Source organism: Manis javanica, chromosome 2 (assembly GCF_040802235.1).
Source record: "Manis javanica isolate MJ-LG chromosome 2, MJ_LKY, whole genome shotgun sequence".
NCBI lineage: Eukaryota > Metazoa > Chordata > Mammalia > Pholidota > Manidae > Manis > Manis javanica.
The window spans coordinates 134,545,485-134,559,898 of NC_133157.1; the positions used below are offsets into that span (position 1 = coordinate 134,545,485).

At 43.5% G+C, this 14,414-nt stretch overlaps 1 long non-coding RNA gene across 1 annotated transcript in view; it reads left to right on the plus strand.

Annotated features, from left to right (window-relative positions):
- The window catches only part of LOC140847887 (uncharacterized), a 56,170-nt gene extending 42,100 nt beyond the window's left edge, over positions 1 to 14,070 (plus strand). The window contains exon 3 of the long non-coding RNA XR_012128153.1: positions 13,064 to 14,070. This is a non-coding gene — a long non-coding RNA (uncharacterized lncRNA). The remainder of the gene's footprint in view (positions 1 to 13,063) is intronic.
- The last annotated feature ends 344 nt before the right edge of the window (positions 14,071 to 14,414 follow it).

Here is a 14,414-nt window from a genome sequence, read left to right on the forward strand (position 1 = left end):
AGTGACAGTTTGAGTTCTTCCTTACCAATTTGGATGCCTTTTATTTCTTTGTTTTATCTGATTGCCGTGGCTAGGACCTCCAACACTATGTTGAACAAAAGTGGGAAGAGTGGGCATCCCTGCCTTGTTCCTGCTGTTGGGTGAAAAGCTTTCAGCTTCTCACTGTTAAGTCTGATGCTGGCTGTGGGTTTGTCATATATGGCCTTTACTATGTTAAGGTACTTGCCCTCTATACCCGGTTTGTTGAGAGTTTTTATCATATAAGCTTTTTTAACACCTTTTCCTAATCATCCCCACCATGAAATTTCAATATCACAGATACACTTAACATAGATATAAAATATATATTTCTGTACTGTATGCATATCTGTGCTTTACACATACAAAGAGCAAGATTCCTTCCCCTACCCCTGAACCAGTTTTTGTTCCCTTGGGGTCTATGTTCACTATTGAGAAAAGTTTAATGATAACTAATACAAGTGGCAAGAATTCATCCTATGTGGGTCAGATGGGTTACCAAAGGACTCAAGAATGTTAACTTGGATATGTCATTTTACTCACCTCTGGGTCTCAGTTTCTAGGACCATTAGATATATAAGTTCAAAAGTCTATAGGGAGAATTGGATTAAAGATGGCGGCGTGAGAGGAGAGACCGAGGCTTCCTCCTAAAACTGGATACAATTAGAAAATATAATTGGTGCAACTAATCCGAGAGAGCAACAGGAAAGAGGATAGCGTCAGACTGCACACACCTGGAGAAAAGAGCAGACCTCACCGAACGGGGTAATGTACCAGAGCTGTGGCCTCGCGGGACTCGAGCCCCTCCCCCACCCCAGCTCACAGGCAGGAGGAAGACAAACGGAGCAGGGAGGGAGTGGAAGGCTTAGGACTGCTGAATACGTAGCTCTGGAGATCTTCTCTGGGAGCACAAACCTACATTTCATGGTGCTTTCATGAGACTCGCATGACTATCGGGTTGGAAAGTTAATATAGGCAGAGTTCCTGGGGAGACTGGGATTCTGGCCACTTATGGAAAGTGGGGATCCATATCCGGCTGATCTGGGACAAAAACTAATACCTGTGTGACTGGCCCACTGGCTCAGACAGTGGAGACAGGCACAGCAGCTGGGAGGCAGGGAACAGCTCTTTCCTCCCCCCAGGCACCAGTACCGTTCCCTTGCGACCCTCGACATTGCTTCAGGGGCTGAGCAGCTCCAAAGTCTAAAGCTTCTGGACATGAGAGGGCGCCATATACAAACATGAAACGTGAAAGGAACCTTGTCCAGAGTAAAATTATTAATACAACTCCCGAGAAAGATTTAAATGATATGGACCTTGTGACACTTCCTGAAAGGGAGTTCAAAAAAAAAATCATCATGATTCTAATGGAGGTATGGAAAGACATCCAAAAACTCAGGAATGAATTCAGGTTGGGGATCCAATTGTTGAAGAGCATGATGGAGGGTATTAAAAGCAGGTTGGATATGGTGGAGACAATAAATGAAATAGAAACTAGAGAAGAGGAATACAAAGAAGCTGAGGCACAGAGAGAAAAAAGGATCTCTAAGAATGAAAGAATATTGAGAGAACTGTGTGACCCACCCAAGCAGAACAATATTCGCATTTTAGGGATACCAGAAGAAGAAGAGAGAGAAAGGGATAGAAAGTGTCTTTGAGGATGTAGTTGCTGAAAACGTCCCCAATCTGGGGAAGGACATAGTCTCTCAGGCCATGGAGATCCACAGATCTCCCAACACAAGGGACACAAGGAAGACAACACCAAGACACATAGTAATTAAAATGGGAAAGATCAAGGATAAGGACAGACTGCTAAAAGCAGCTAGAGGCAGAAATAAGATCACATACAAAGGAAAGCCCATCAGGCTAACATCAGACTTCTCAGCAGAAACCTGACAGGCCAGAAGGGAGTGGCATGATGTATTTAATGCCATGAAGCAGAAGGGCCTGGAACCAAAATTACTTTATCTGGCAAGATTATCACTTAAATTTGAAGGAGTGATTAAACAATTTCCAGATAAGGAAAAGCTGAGAGAATTTACCTCCCACAAACCATCTCTGCAGTCTATTTTGGAGGGACTACTATAGATGGAAGTGTTCCTAAGGTTGAATGGCTGTCACCAGAGGTAATAACCACAGTTAAGAAAGTAGAACAGCTAGTTACAAAGTGAATGCAAAATTAAATTAACTATCCTCAGAGTCAATCAAGGGATAGACAAAAAGTACAGAATTTGATACATAATATATAAAGAATTAAGGAGGAAGAAAAAGGAGGAGAAATAGTAAAGAACTTTTAGATTGTGTTTGCAACAGCATACTAAGTGAGTTAAGTTAGACTCTTAGATAGTAAGGAAAGTAACCTGGAACCTTTGGTAACAACGAATCTAAAGCCTGAAATGGCAATAAGTACATACCTATTGATAATCACCCTAAATGTAAATGGACTGAATGCACCAATCAAAAGACATACAGTCACTGAATGGATAAAAAAATAAGACTCATCTATATGCTGCTTACAAGAGACACACCTTAAACCCAAAGACATGCACAGATTAAAAATTGACGGATGGAAAAAGTTATTTCATGTCGACAATAGGGAGAAAACAGCAGCTGTTGCAGTACTAGTATCAGACAAAATAGACTTCAAAACAAAGAAAGTAACAAGAGATAAAGAAGGACATTACGTAATGATGAAGGGCTCAGTCCAATAAGAGGATATAACCATTATAAATATATATGCACCCAACACAGGAGCACCAGCATATGTGAAACAAATACTAATGGAAGTAAAGGAGGAAATAGAATGCAATGCATTCATTTTAGGAGACTTCGACACACCATTCACTCCAAAGGACAGATCCACCAGACAGAAAATAGGTAAGGACACAGAGGCACTGAACAACACACTAGAACAGATGGAACTAATAGACATCTATAGAACTCTACACCCAAAAGCAACAGGATACACATTATTCTCAAGTGCACATGGAACATTCTCCAGAATAGACCACAAACAAGGCCACAAAAAGAGCCTCAGTAAATTCAAAAACATTGAAATTCTATCAACCAACTTTTCAGACCACAAAGGTATAAAAATAGAAATAAATTGTACAAAGAAAGCAAAAAGGTTCACAAACAAATGGAGGCTTAACAACACGCTCCTAAAAAGTCAATGGATCAATGACCAAATTAAAATGGAGATTCAGCAATATGTGGAAATAAATGACAACAACATCACAAAGCGCCAACTTCTGTGGGAAGCAGCGAAAGCAGTCTTAAGAGGAAAGTATATAGCAATCCAGGCATATTTAAAGAAGGAAGAACAAACCCAAATGAATAGTCTAACATCACAATTATCAAAATTGGAAAAAAAAGAGCAAATGAGGCCTAAAGTCATCAGAAGGAGGGACATAAAAAAGATAAGAGTAAAATAAATAAAATTGAGAAGAATAAAACAATAGAAAAAATCAATGAAACCAAGAGCTGGTTCTTTGAGAAAATAAACAAAATAGATAAGCCTCTAGCCAGACTTATTAAGAGAAAAAGAGAGTCAACACACATCAACAGAATCAGAAATGAGAAAGGAAACATCACGACGGACTCCACAGAAATACAAAGAATTATTAGAGAATACTATGAAAACCTATATGCTAACAAGCTGGAAAACCTAGAAGAAATGGACAACTTCCTAGAAAAATACAACCTTCCAAGGCTGACCCAGACAGAAACAGAAAATATAAAGAGACCAATTTCCAGCAACAAAATTGAAGCGGTAATCAAAAAACTACCCAAGAACAAAACCCCCGGGTCAGATGGATTTACCTCAGAATTTTATCAGACATACAGAGAAGACATAATACCCATTCTCCTTAAAGTTTTCCAAAAAATAGAAGAGGAGGGAATACTCCCAAACTCATTCTATGAAGCCAACATCACCCTAATACCAAAACCAGGCAAAGACCCCACCAAAAAAGAAAACTACAGACCAATATCCCTGATGAACGTAGATGCAAAAATACTCAACAAAATATTAGCAAACCGAATTCAAAAATACATCAAGAGGATCATACGCCATGACCAAGTGGGATTCATCCCAGGGACGCAAGGATGGTACAACATTTGAAAATCCATCAACATCATCCACCACATCAACAAAAAGAAGGACAAAACCCACATGATCATCTCCATAGATGCTGAAAAAGCATTCGACAAAATTCAGCAGCCATTCATGATAAAAACTCTCAACAAAATGGGTATAGAGGGCAAGTACCTCAACATAATAAAGGCCGTATATGATAAACCCACAGCTAACATCATACTGAACAGCGAGAGGCTGAAAGCTTTTCCTCTGAGATCGGGAACAAGACAGGGATGCCCACTCTCCCCACTGTTATTCAACATAGTACTGGAGGTACTATCCATGGCAATCATACAAAACAAAGAAATATAAGGAATCCAGATTGGTAAAGAAGAAGTTAAACTGTCACTATTTGCAGATGACATGATATTGTACATAAAAAACCCTAAAGACTCCACTGCAAAACTACTAGAACTAATATCGGAATTCAGCTAAGTTGCAGGATACAAAATTAACACACAGAAATCTGTAGCTTTCCTATACACTAACAATGAACTAATAGAAAGAGAAATCAGGAAAACAATTCCATTCACAATAGCATCAAAAAGAATAAAATACTTAGGAATAAACCTAACCAAGGAAGCAAAAGACACTGAAAACTACAAGACACTCTTAAGAGAAATTAAGGATCACTAACAAATGGAAACTCATCCCATGCTCCTGGCTAGGAAGAATTAGTATCACCAAAATGGCTATCCTGCCCAAAACAATATACAGATTTGATGCAATCCCTATCAAATTACCAACAGCATTCTTCAATGAACTGGAACAAATAGTTCAAAAATTCATATGTAAACACCAAAGACCCTGAATAGCCAAAGCAATCCTGAGAAGAATAAAGTTTGGGGGATCTCACTCCCCAACTTCAAGCTCTACTACAAAGCCACAGTAATCAAGACAGTTTGGTACTGGCACAAGAACAGAGCCATATATCAGTGGAACAGAATAGAGAGCCCAGTTATTAACCCATACATATATGTACAATTAATATATGATAAAGGAGCCATGGACATACAATGGGAAAATGACAGTCTGTTCAATAGATGGTGCTGGCAAAACTGGACAGCTACATGTAAGAGAAGGAAACTGGATCACTGTGTAACCCCATACACAAAAGTAAATTCGAAATGGATCAAAGACCTGAATGTAAGTCATGAAACCATAAAACTCTTAGAAAAAAACATAGGCAAAAATCTCTTGGACATAAACATGAGTGACTTCTTCATGAACATATCTCCCTGGGCAAGGCAACTGAAAACAAAAATGAACAAGTGGGACTATATCAAGGTCAAAAGCTTCTGTACAGCAAAGCACACCATCAACAGAACAAAAAGGTACCCTACAGTATGGGAGAATATATTCATAAATGACAGATCCGATAAAGGGTTGACATCTAAAATATATAAAGAGCTCACACACCTTAACAAACAAAAACAAGTAATCAAATTAAAAAATGGGTAGAGCAGCTGAACAGACACTTCTCCAAAGAAGAAATTCAGATGGCCAACAGACACATGAAAAGATGCTCCACATCACTCATCATCAGAGAAATGCAAATTGAAGTCACAATGAGATATCACCTCACATCAGTAAGGATAGCCACCATCCAAAAGACAAACAACCACAAATGTTGGTGAGGTTGTGGAGAAAGGGGAACCCTCCTACACTGCTGGAGGGAATGTAAATTAGTTCAACCATTGTGTCAAGCAATATGGAGATTCCTAAAAAGTTCAAAATAGAAATACCATTTTACCCAGGAATTCCACTTCTAGGAATTTACCCTAAGAATACAGCAGCCCAGTTTGAAAAAAGACAGATGCACCCCTATGTTTATTGCAGCAGTATTTACAGTAGCCAAGAAATGGAAGCAACCTATGTGTCCATCAGTAGATGAATGGATAAAGAAGGTGTGGTACATATACACAATGGAATATTACTCAGCCATAAGAATAAAATAGATCCTACCATTTGCAACAAAGATTGATGGAGCTAGAGGGTATTATGCTCAGTGAAGTAAGCCAGGCAGAGAGAGACAAGTACCAAATGATTTCACTCATATGTGGAGTATAAGAACAAAGAAAAACTGAAGGAACAAAACAGCAGAAGAATCACAGAACCCAAGAATGGACTAACGGTTACCAAAGGGAAAGGGACTGGGGAGGATGGGTGGGAAGGGAGGGATAAGGGAAGGGAAAAAGAAAGGGGGCCTTACGATTAGTGTGTATAATGTGGGGGGGGGGGCATAGGGAGGGATGTGCAACACAGAGAAGACAAGTAGTGATTCTACAACATCTTTCTGCGCTGATGGACAGTGATTGTAATGGGGTTTGTTGGGGGCACTTGGTGAAGGGGGGAGTCTAGTAACCAGAATGTTCTTCATGTAATTGTAGATTAATGATAATAAAATGAATTAAAAAAATTACAAACCAAACCAAAGGGGGAAAGTCTAGCAATCACTTTCCTTCAAAAAGATAAGACTGCATTCTAAATACCCATTTACATGTATAGTAATAAACTATCATACATTTAAAAGAAAAGAAGAAAAGACTGGAAAGATGGTGGCAGTGGTAGAGACAGTGGTGGTTAGAGGTCCATCTCATAGAACCTTCTAGCAGGAAGGTAGGTTTTGTTAGGGAGGCCAGAGAAGACAGATAATCACGGGAAGGTGTAAAGAGGGGACAGGTGGAGCATGACTCTGGAAAGATAACTGGAGGTTCTGAAAAGGAAAACCCGTATCTGCTAAGGAACTGGATTTTATCTCATAAGCAACAGGAAGCCAATTACTGTTTTCAAGTGTAATAACAATAGCTGTCACTTACATTGGAGTATCAATATGCTAGGCATTGTCCTAAATTCTTTAGAGACATTAACCTATTTAGACTTTGTACCAAACTTGTGAGGTAGGTACTGTTATTATCCCCTATTTTAAGGTGGTGAAACTGAGGCACAGAAACGTTACTGAAGTTACCTAAGGCCATGTAGCTAATAAGTGCCAATGCTGGGATTTGAACTTAGTGAGGGGGCTTTGGAAAAACAACAGAGCAGTGTGGAGTGTGGTCCAGTGGCAAGAAGTCCAGTCTGGAGGCTATTATAATAATCCAAAAGGGAGAGTTTATACTGAAATGGTGGCTAGGATGAGAAAGTACATCAAAAGTCTACTGTGTCAGAATTCTTTCTCTCACATGCTTATTATGGGATCCAAAGCAGTCTGTGTGCTCTTGGATGATGTGGGTAAAATTGTAGTATTCCAAAATCTCTTGCATGGCTTTAGTGCATGTACACATGAACAGGCGCTCCTAACGGGTGGAGAGAAGTAGTTTATTTCCATATAAATGGGTAATTACCTGGGCTACCTAGGGCTTACCTGAGAGGTTCAGGGGAGGTCTCGCTTGCTTCTGCCAGAGCAGAAGAGAGAGACGGCTCCAGAAAGCTGTTTGTAAGTAATAAATGGGTTTTAAACTTTATTTCTCCCTTTGACTGATTTAGGTTATAGAGGTATTTTGCCCCAGAATTTCCTCTCCCCGGAGTTACATCTGGCAGTAGTTGGCAGGACCTCTGAACCTGAAATCTGTCTAAATGGGTGCGACATTTCAGAGCTCTGCCCCTGGAGATGGTGGGGAGATACCCGGAACCCCCCTATGGATGCTCCCCTCCACTGCTCCTCCCCTCCCCCCTTCCTTCTCCCCTCCCCGCTTCCTTATCCTCCCCCTCCTTTCTTTGTCTTCTTCCTCCTCATTGTTGCTCTTCAGCCAAGAAAAGATAAGATGGGCTTTGCTATCCAAGCTGGATTCCCTGTCAGTCAGGAGTTCCTGTGTAGACATGTTTGCTGAATGTTTTGGGGGCCTGTTCAGAAAAAGCAAATTCTTCTACTTTAGTCTTCTTTGAGGCAGGCTCCAAGACTTCCACCCTTTCCCATGACACAGGCATACCTCTTTTCATCTGGACTGGCCTGTGGTAAATCTTCTCAACGCGTGCCGTTCCCAGGTGTTGTGAAGGCAGAGAGGACTTACTCTGCCGACTCACACAGCATGGAAAGGAGTCCTAGGTAGAGAGGGAAGGAGCTTCCCATTGCTCCAGGACCTGGGGTTGAGTCATCTCAAGAGGTCCAGTACAAGGAATATCCTGATGCAACTGAGGGATTCCTCCTTCTCCACCTCCTCCTCCTCCTCCTCCTGGGAAAGGAAATTTCAGGCATGAAGAGGTGGGGAAGTAGTGTGTGTGCCAGGCTGGGGAGCATGAGCTGCCAGTGACTGCAAAGAAGAAAAGCCTTTCTCCTAACCTGCCCTCTTCCTGGACCTGTCTTAATTTCACCGGATCCAGAGGGGGACTCAGCCCTGGGTCTGGAACCCCCTTCCTCCGGGAGCTGCAGTAGATCTGACCGTGTGACTAAGTTTCCTTAGCAGCAGCGGAGAGGGGAGGCAGCAGGAAAAGCTGTGTTGCAGGAGGCCATGGGGGAGGGGGAGGAAAGTGTGGTGCCTTCAGCCCCAGGGACAGTGGAGGAGCTGGGGGGAGAAGAAGCGGAGGTGTGGCCATGGGCCAATCTGCTGAGGCCACAGCCTGAGGTATCAGACTCTCCTGTACTAAAAGACCTCCCGGCTGTAATTAAGAAAATGAAAATCAAACAATGGGGGCTCCTCAGGGGGAGGAGCCACCCCCTCCTCAGGTTGGGGAGCACTCCATGCTCTGCCCCTATACCCAGGATGAGCCAATGGACATGGGCATCTGGTATAGGCAGGAGCCATTGGAATCTCTGCCTATATGGCTTTTATGTCTCTGGGATAGTGGGGTGGAAAACATTGTTATGTCAGGTACTGAGATAAATAGAATGGCTTTCCTGACAACTCATCCTTCCCTCCAGCAGCGGTTGCAAAATGCCCGTCACTACTTAGGGAATTAGACGCTTCTGGATTGGCTGACAGCTGCCATCAGGGTTTTTTGGCCTAATCAGGGTGATTTACCGTATTTACCCAGTATTTGGAAAACGTATGTAGAGCTCCAACAGGTATTATAGGAATTGGGTATGAAAAATATTATCTAAAATATGGACCCCAAGGGCCCGATGAGAAGTTTTTCACTGTAGGAATGAGAAATCTGGTGCTGCATACAGTTCCCACATGTCTCTTTAGATCCCTAGTGACTACTCTTGCCCCCCACATAGGGCAACCTGTAAATGAGGCTACTGGTACTTTAGCAGATCTGGGGGATGTTGAAACAATAAAAGCATGGAAGGAAGTACAGGCTACGACTGAATGAAGAGCTGCAAAATGCCCCGTGAAGGTCTCAAGGACCCAGATGTGGGTGGATTTGATAAAGGCCAGGATAGTGAAAGAAAAATTTGATGGGCAGCCCAATAGGATCTTGTTAGAATGGTGGCACCAATTAAAGCCAAGGCAGCAGCTCCAGCCGCTGAGGTCTGGGTCACGGAAACTGGAGTCAAAGTCTCATGCCCACCTGTGTCCCTGCAAAACTTCCTGGGGGACAGTACTCAGGATTTGCCTGGGCCTTCACCCCTATACGAGGATGATTGGGCATAGCAATTTGACTGAGGGGGGAATCAAGGCTCCCACCATGGGGGACATGGTGGGGACCAGAGGCCTCATGTACAATTAGCAATTAATTGGCCCCCTGTGAATGTACAATGTGTCTTGGCACTGGTGGACCCAGGAGCTGAGTGTTCTCTAATTTATTGCAACCCTGAGCATTTTCTTGAGACCCCTGCTGTGATAAATGGCTACAGGGGTAAGGCAATTAGAGTGAAGAAAGCCCAAATCACATTAGGGATAGAGTGTTTAGCCCCAAAGTAGTGTACTGTGTACATTTACCCCATCCCTGAATATATTTTGGGCCCGTGGTTACAGAGTACTGCACGTGAGTTCAGACTGAGGGTACCTGTGGTAAAGGCAGTTCTGAGGGGACATGCTAAGCACCCACCTTTAGCTCTGCATGTACCTTGGTGGATGACAAATACTAAGCAGTATAAACTGCCTGGGGGGGGGGCACAAGGACATTAGAGAAACTCTACAGGACTCGGAGAAGGTGGGCATCATAAAGCCTATTCACAGTCCTTTTAATTCTCCAGTGTGGCCAGTGAGAAAGCCAGGTGGCTCCTGGCATATGACCATGGACTACAGGGAATTGAATGAAGTCACACCCCCTTTGAATGCTGCTGTCCCCTCTATAGCAGCCATTCTGGATGCCCTCAGCCATGAGCTGGGAAAGTATCGTTATGTAGTAGACCTTGCTATTGCTTTCTTCTCTATTGATGTAGCACAGGAAATTCAGGAACAGTTTACCTTCACATGGGAAGGCTGGCAGTGGACATTCACTGTCCTTCCACAGGGATATCTCCACAGTCCCTCCATCTGTCATGGACTTGTAGCCCAGGATTTGGCCACATGGAAGAAACTGCAAACGGTGAGGTTGTATCACTACACTATTGATATTATGCTCATGTCTGATTGTCTTGCAGATTTAGAAGGGGCAGTTCCTAAACTGCTGCAACATCTACAGGAGAAAGGATTGGTGGTGAACAGCACCAAGGTTCAGGGCACTTGTTTGTCTGTAAAATTCTTGGGGGTTTCTGGTCCGGTAAAACTAAAGTTATTCCTGAAGCAGTCAGACAAGGTCCAGGCTTTCCCTACCGCTACCACTGTGGCAGTCTTACAAGAGTTTTGGGGTCTTTGGGGCTACCTGAGAGTGTTTATCCCACAATTGGCACAAATTCTGAAACCCTTATACCCATTGGTATGAAAGGGCATCAGGTGGGACTGGGATGAGACATGTATAACTACTTTTACTGCTGCCAAGTGGGCAGTCATGGGCGTATAGGTCTTGAGTGTAATGGAGTCATCAATGCCCTGTGAGTTTGATGTTCATGTAACTGAAGATCATTATGGATGAGATCCTTGGCAGTGGCTTGAATGGTCATGCCAACCTATTGGATTCTGGTCACAACTATGGAAAGGAGCAGAGGTCCAGTACACCCTGATAGAGAAGCAACTGGCTGCTGTGTATCATGCCTTGCTGGTTATAAAGCCCATTGCCAGAACAGCTCAGACCAAGGTAACCACCTATCCCATTGTGGGGTGTGTGCGAGACTGGACCTAAAGGCTCCTGGAGTGGCATGGCACAGATGCCTATACTGGCCAAAAGGGGCGCATATTTACAGCAGCGCAGCACCCTCTCTAATAGCCTCTTAAGTGGAGAATTCCAATGCTTCCTGGGGCCAGTGACTTATACCAGTGGAAAGCAGGAAGAACTTGCTTTTGAGCCATTGGTAGCCAAGAGTCCTTATCAGGAAGGAAAAGCTCCTATATCTGAAAGTGCTTGGTATACAGACGGCTCCAGTGGTGGGCAGCCCCAGAAGTGCAGGGCTGTGGCTTTCTCTCCTAAGACTGAGACAATATGGATAGAGGATGGAGATGGGGAGAGCAGTCAATGGGCTGAGTTGCAGGCAGTATGGCTCGTGACCACCCAGGAGCCTTCCCTCATAGTTGCCTGCACTGACAGCTGAGCCATCTATTGGGGTTTGATCCTGTGGCCACTGACATGGTATCATGCCAACTGGATGGTTGGTCACTGGTCCCTTTGAGAGCAAGAGCTGTGTTACTACCTATGGGCCTCTGGTCAGACTAAGACTGTTATTGTATATTATGTGACTGGCCGTTTGCCTTTGGAATCCTCAGAGAATGATGAAGCAGACACATTGGCCCAGTTGCTCTAGAAGGAAAGCCTTCCTCAGATGTGGCCCAATGGCTACATTAGCATTTCTTGCAAGCTGGGCAAAAGACAATGTGGGCTGTAGCCCGTAGGTGGGGCTTGCCATTGACCTATGGAGAAGTCAGCTGATCCTGGAAGGAGTGTCTTGTGTGCTCTAAGAGGGACCTACACCAAGTCCCACAGCAACATGGGACAATAGTAAGGGGGTCGATAACCCTTGTCAGGTGGCAGATAGAATACATTGGGCCTCTGCCCATATCAGAAGGCTATTGGTATGCCATGACTTGTGGGGTCATGGCTACTGGACTACTGGCTGCTTTTCCTCACATTGTGCAGGTCAGGAAACCACCAAGTGGGACCTAGAGCATCTCTTTGCAGCCTATGGCTGGCCGCAGGTGATTGAGAGTGATCAAGGCACCCACTTTACTGGATATGCATTAGAAGGATGAGTGCACAATTAGCAATAAAGTGTAAGTTTCATGCACCATATAACCCTACCAGGGCAGGCATCATAGAGAGGTACAATGGTTTGTTGAAATCTGGCCTGAAGTTGGACACCAATAGTCTACAGGGCTGGTCTGTTAGCTGATGGACAGTGCTATGGCATTTGAATGAGAATCCCCACAAAGGAGCCTTGAGCCCTGTGGATATGCTAACACACCTTGCTGCCTCTCCTATACAACTGTATGTGCAAACCTAAGAAGAGTTATTGAAGCCACGATATGGCCAACAGAGCAACATCCTGCTGCCAGCCCCTACTGCATTAAACCCTGGAGACACTGTTGAATGGACGTGGCCCTGGACATTTTGACACATGGGCCAGTGATGGCTGTCTGGCACCTTGGGGAAAAGGCCTGGAAGCTGGCCTTGTGTGTAGTCCTGGAGTAACAGCAAAGTGGCCCCTAAAGATCATGGTAGTGTACCCAAAATGTCTGGGATGGAAGAGCATCTCATGGGGAAATTTTGTTTTATCTTTATGGCCTGCACATATACCTCCTATAGCCATATATATTGACCCATCTGTAACTCCCACAGGGAGTGGGGTGAAAGTCTAGTATACTAGACCAGGATGAAATACCATTCCTTCCACTGTCTTATCACAGGACCACTCTCTTGCATGTATCCTTACTGATGGAGAAGATTTGCCTCTGCTGGTGTCATTAAAACGTGTATCTTATCGCCCTTAAGGTTATTTTCTTCTACTGTCCTTGTGGCCTGGATGCGCCCCCTGGCTGTAGCTGCCGTGTTATGATTGCTCTGACCTCTTTATCTCTTCTGCTACTGCCTGCTGGAATGGACGAGCTATGGATTTAATCTGCATAGGACTTTGAACCTAGCTAAAGCCTCCGGATTGAGGATTGTCATCATTTTATTTCTGTTGCTACTGTGTGTCATTAGTCTGGTCACAATGCTCCAGTTTTCTCGCCCAGGGACCATTGCGGAAGAGGGGGAACGAGTAGATTTTAAGGTGAGATTTCTGGAGGGGTGGCCTGTGGGTAAAATTGTAATATTTCAGAAAATCTCACCTGGCTTTAGTGCATATCCATACGAACATGCATTCCTCAGGGGTGGAGAGAAGTAGTTCATCTCCATATCAATGGGCTACCGAGGGCTTATCTGAGCCTGGGAGGTTGGGGGAAGGTTTCGCTTGCTTCTGCTGAAGCAGGAGAGACCAATGACTCCAGATGGCAGTTTGTAAGCAATAAACGGGTTTTGAACTTTATTTCTCCCTTTAACTGATTTCTGTTGTAGAGGTATTTTGCCCTGGGATTTCCTCTCTCTGGAGTTATGGATGACTTTATCATAGATTAGAACTTTGATAAAAAGTGTCAATAGTAAGAATTGAAAAACTATTACATGCTCACTACATGCAAGGACCTGTGCACCTCGGCTCTACTTTCAGGTTACCATTTGCTTTATTTTTATAGTAAGTTAATTTTCTTGCAGGAATATAGTCTAGCATTCAAAATGTGATGTGGTGTTTCCTTATTGCATGAGAATTTCCAGAGAGATGTTCCGTATTTTCTAACCAAACCTAAAATAAGCTGCTCAATGTCTTGCTATGAATCCCTGGCAGAGTTTTATTGGGTAATGGGCCAAATGGTATTGATCTGAATAAATAATTTTAACCCAAACACCCTCTTCTTGTTTCAAAACCTCCATGGACTAATGATAGTGCCTAAGGACTGCATATTCTTGACTGCTCTCTCCATGCATGCCGTCTTCATTCTGTATGAACCCCCTTTGCGCAGGGGCTGGGAGCCAGAGTGGGAGCTGCTGCCCCCACTGAGACCCTGCATTTGGTCTACACTGACAAGGAAGCCAAGGCAGTTCTCTGAGTACCTACTGGGAGGTTACGGTTGGGTGTTACTTGCCTGGGCATTGGTCTCAATTTACTTTGCCAGTGAGTAGATGTGATATTTGTGCATTATTCATTCAACAAACTTTGATTGAGCACTACTATATGGTAGGTTTTGATCTAAGTGCTTGGAGTCAGAGATCAACAAAATATGGTTTGTGACTTTATGAAAGTTACATT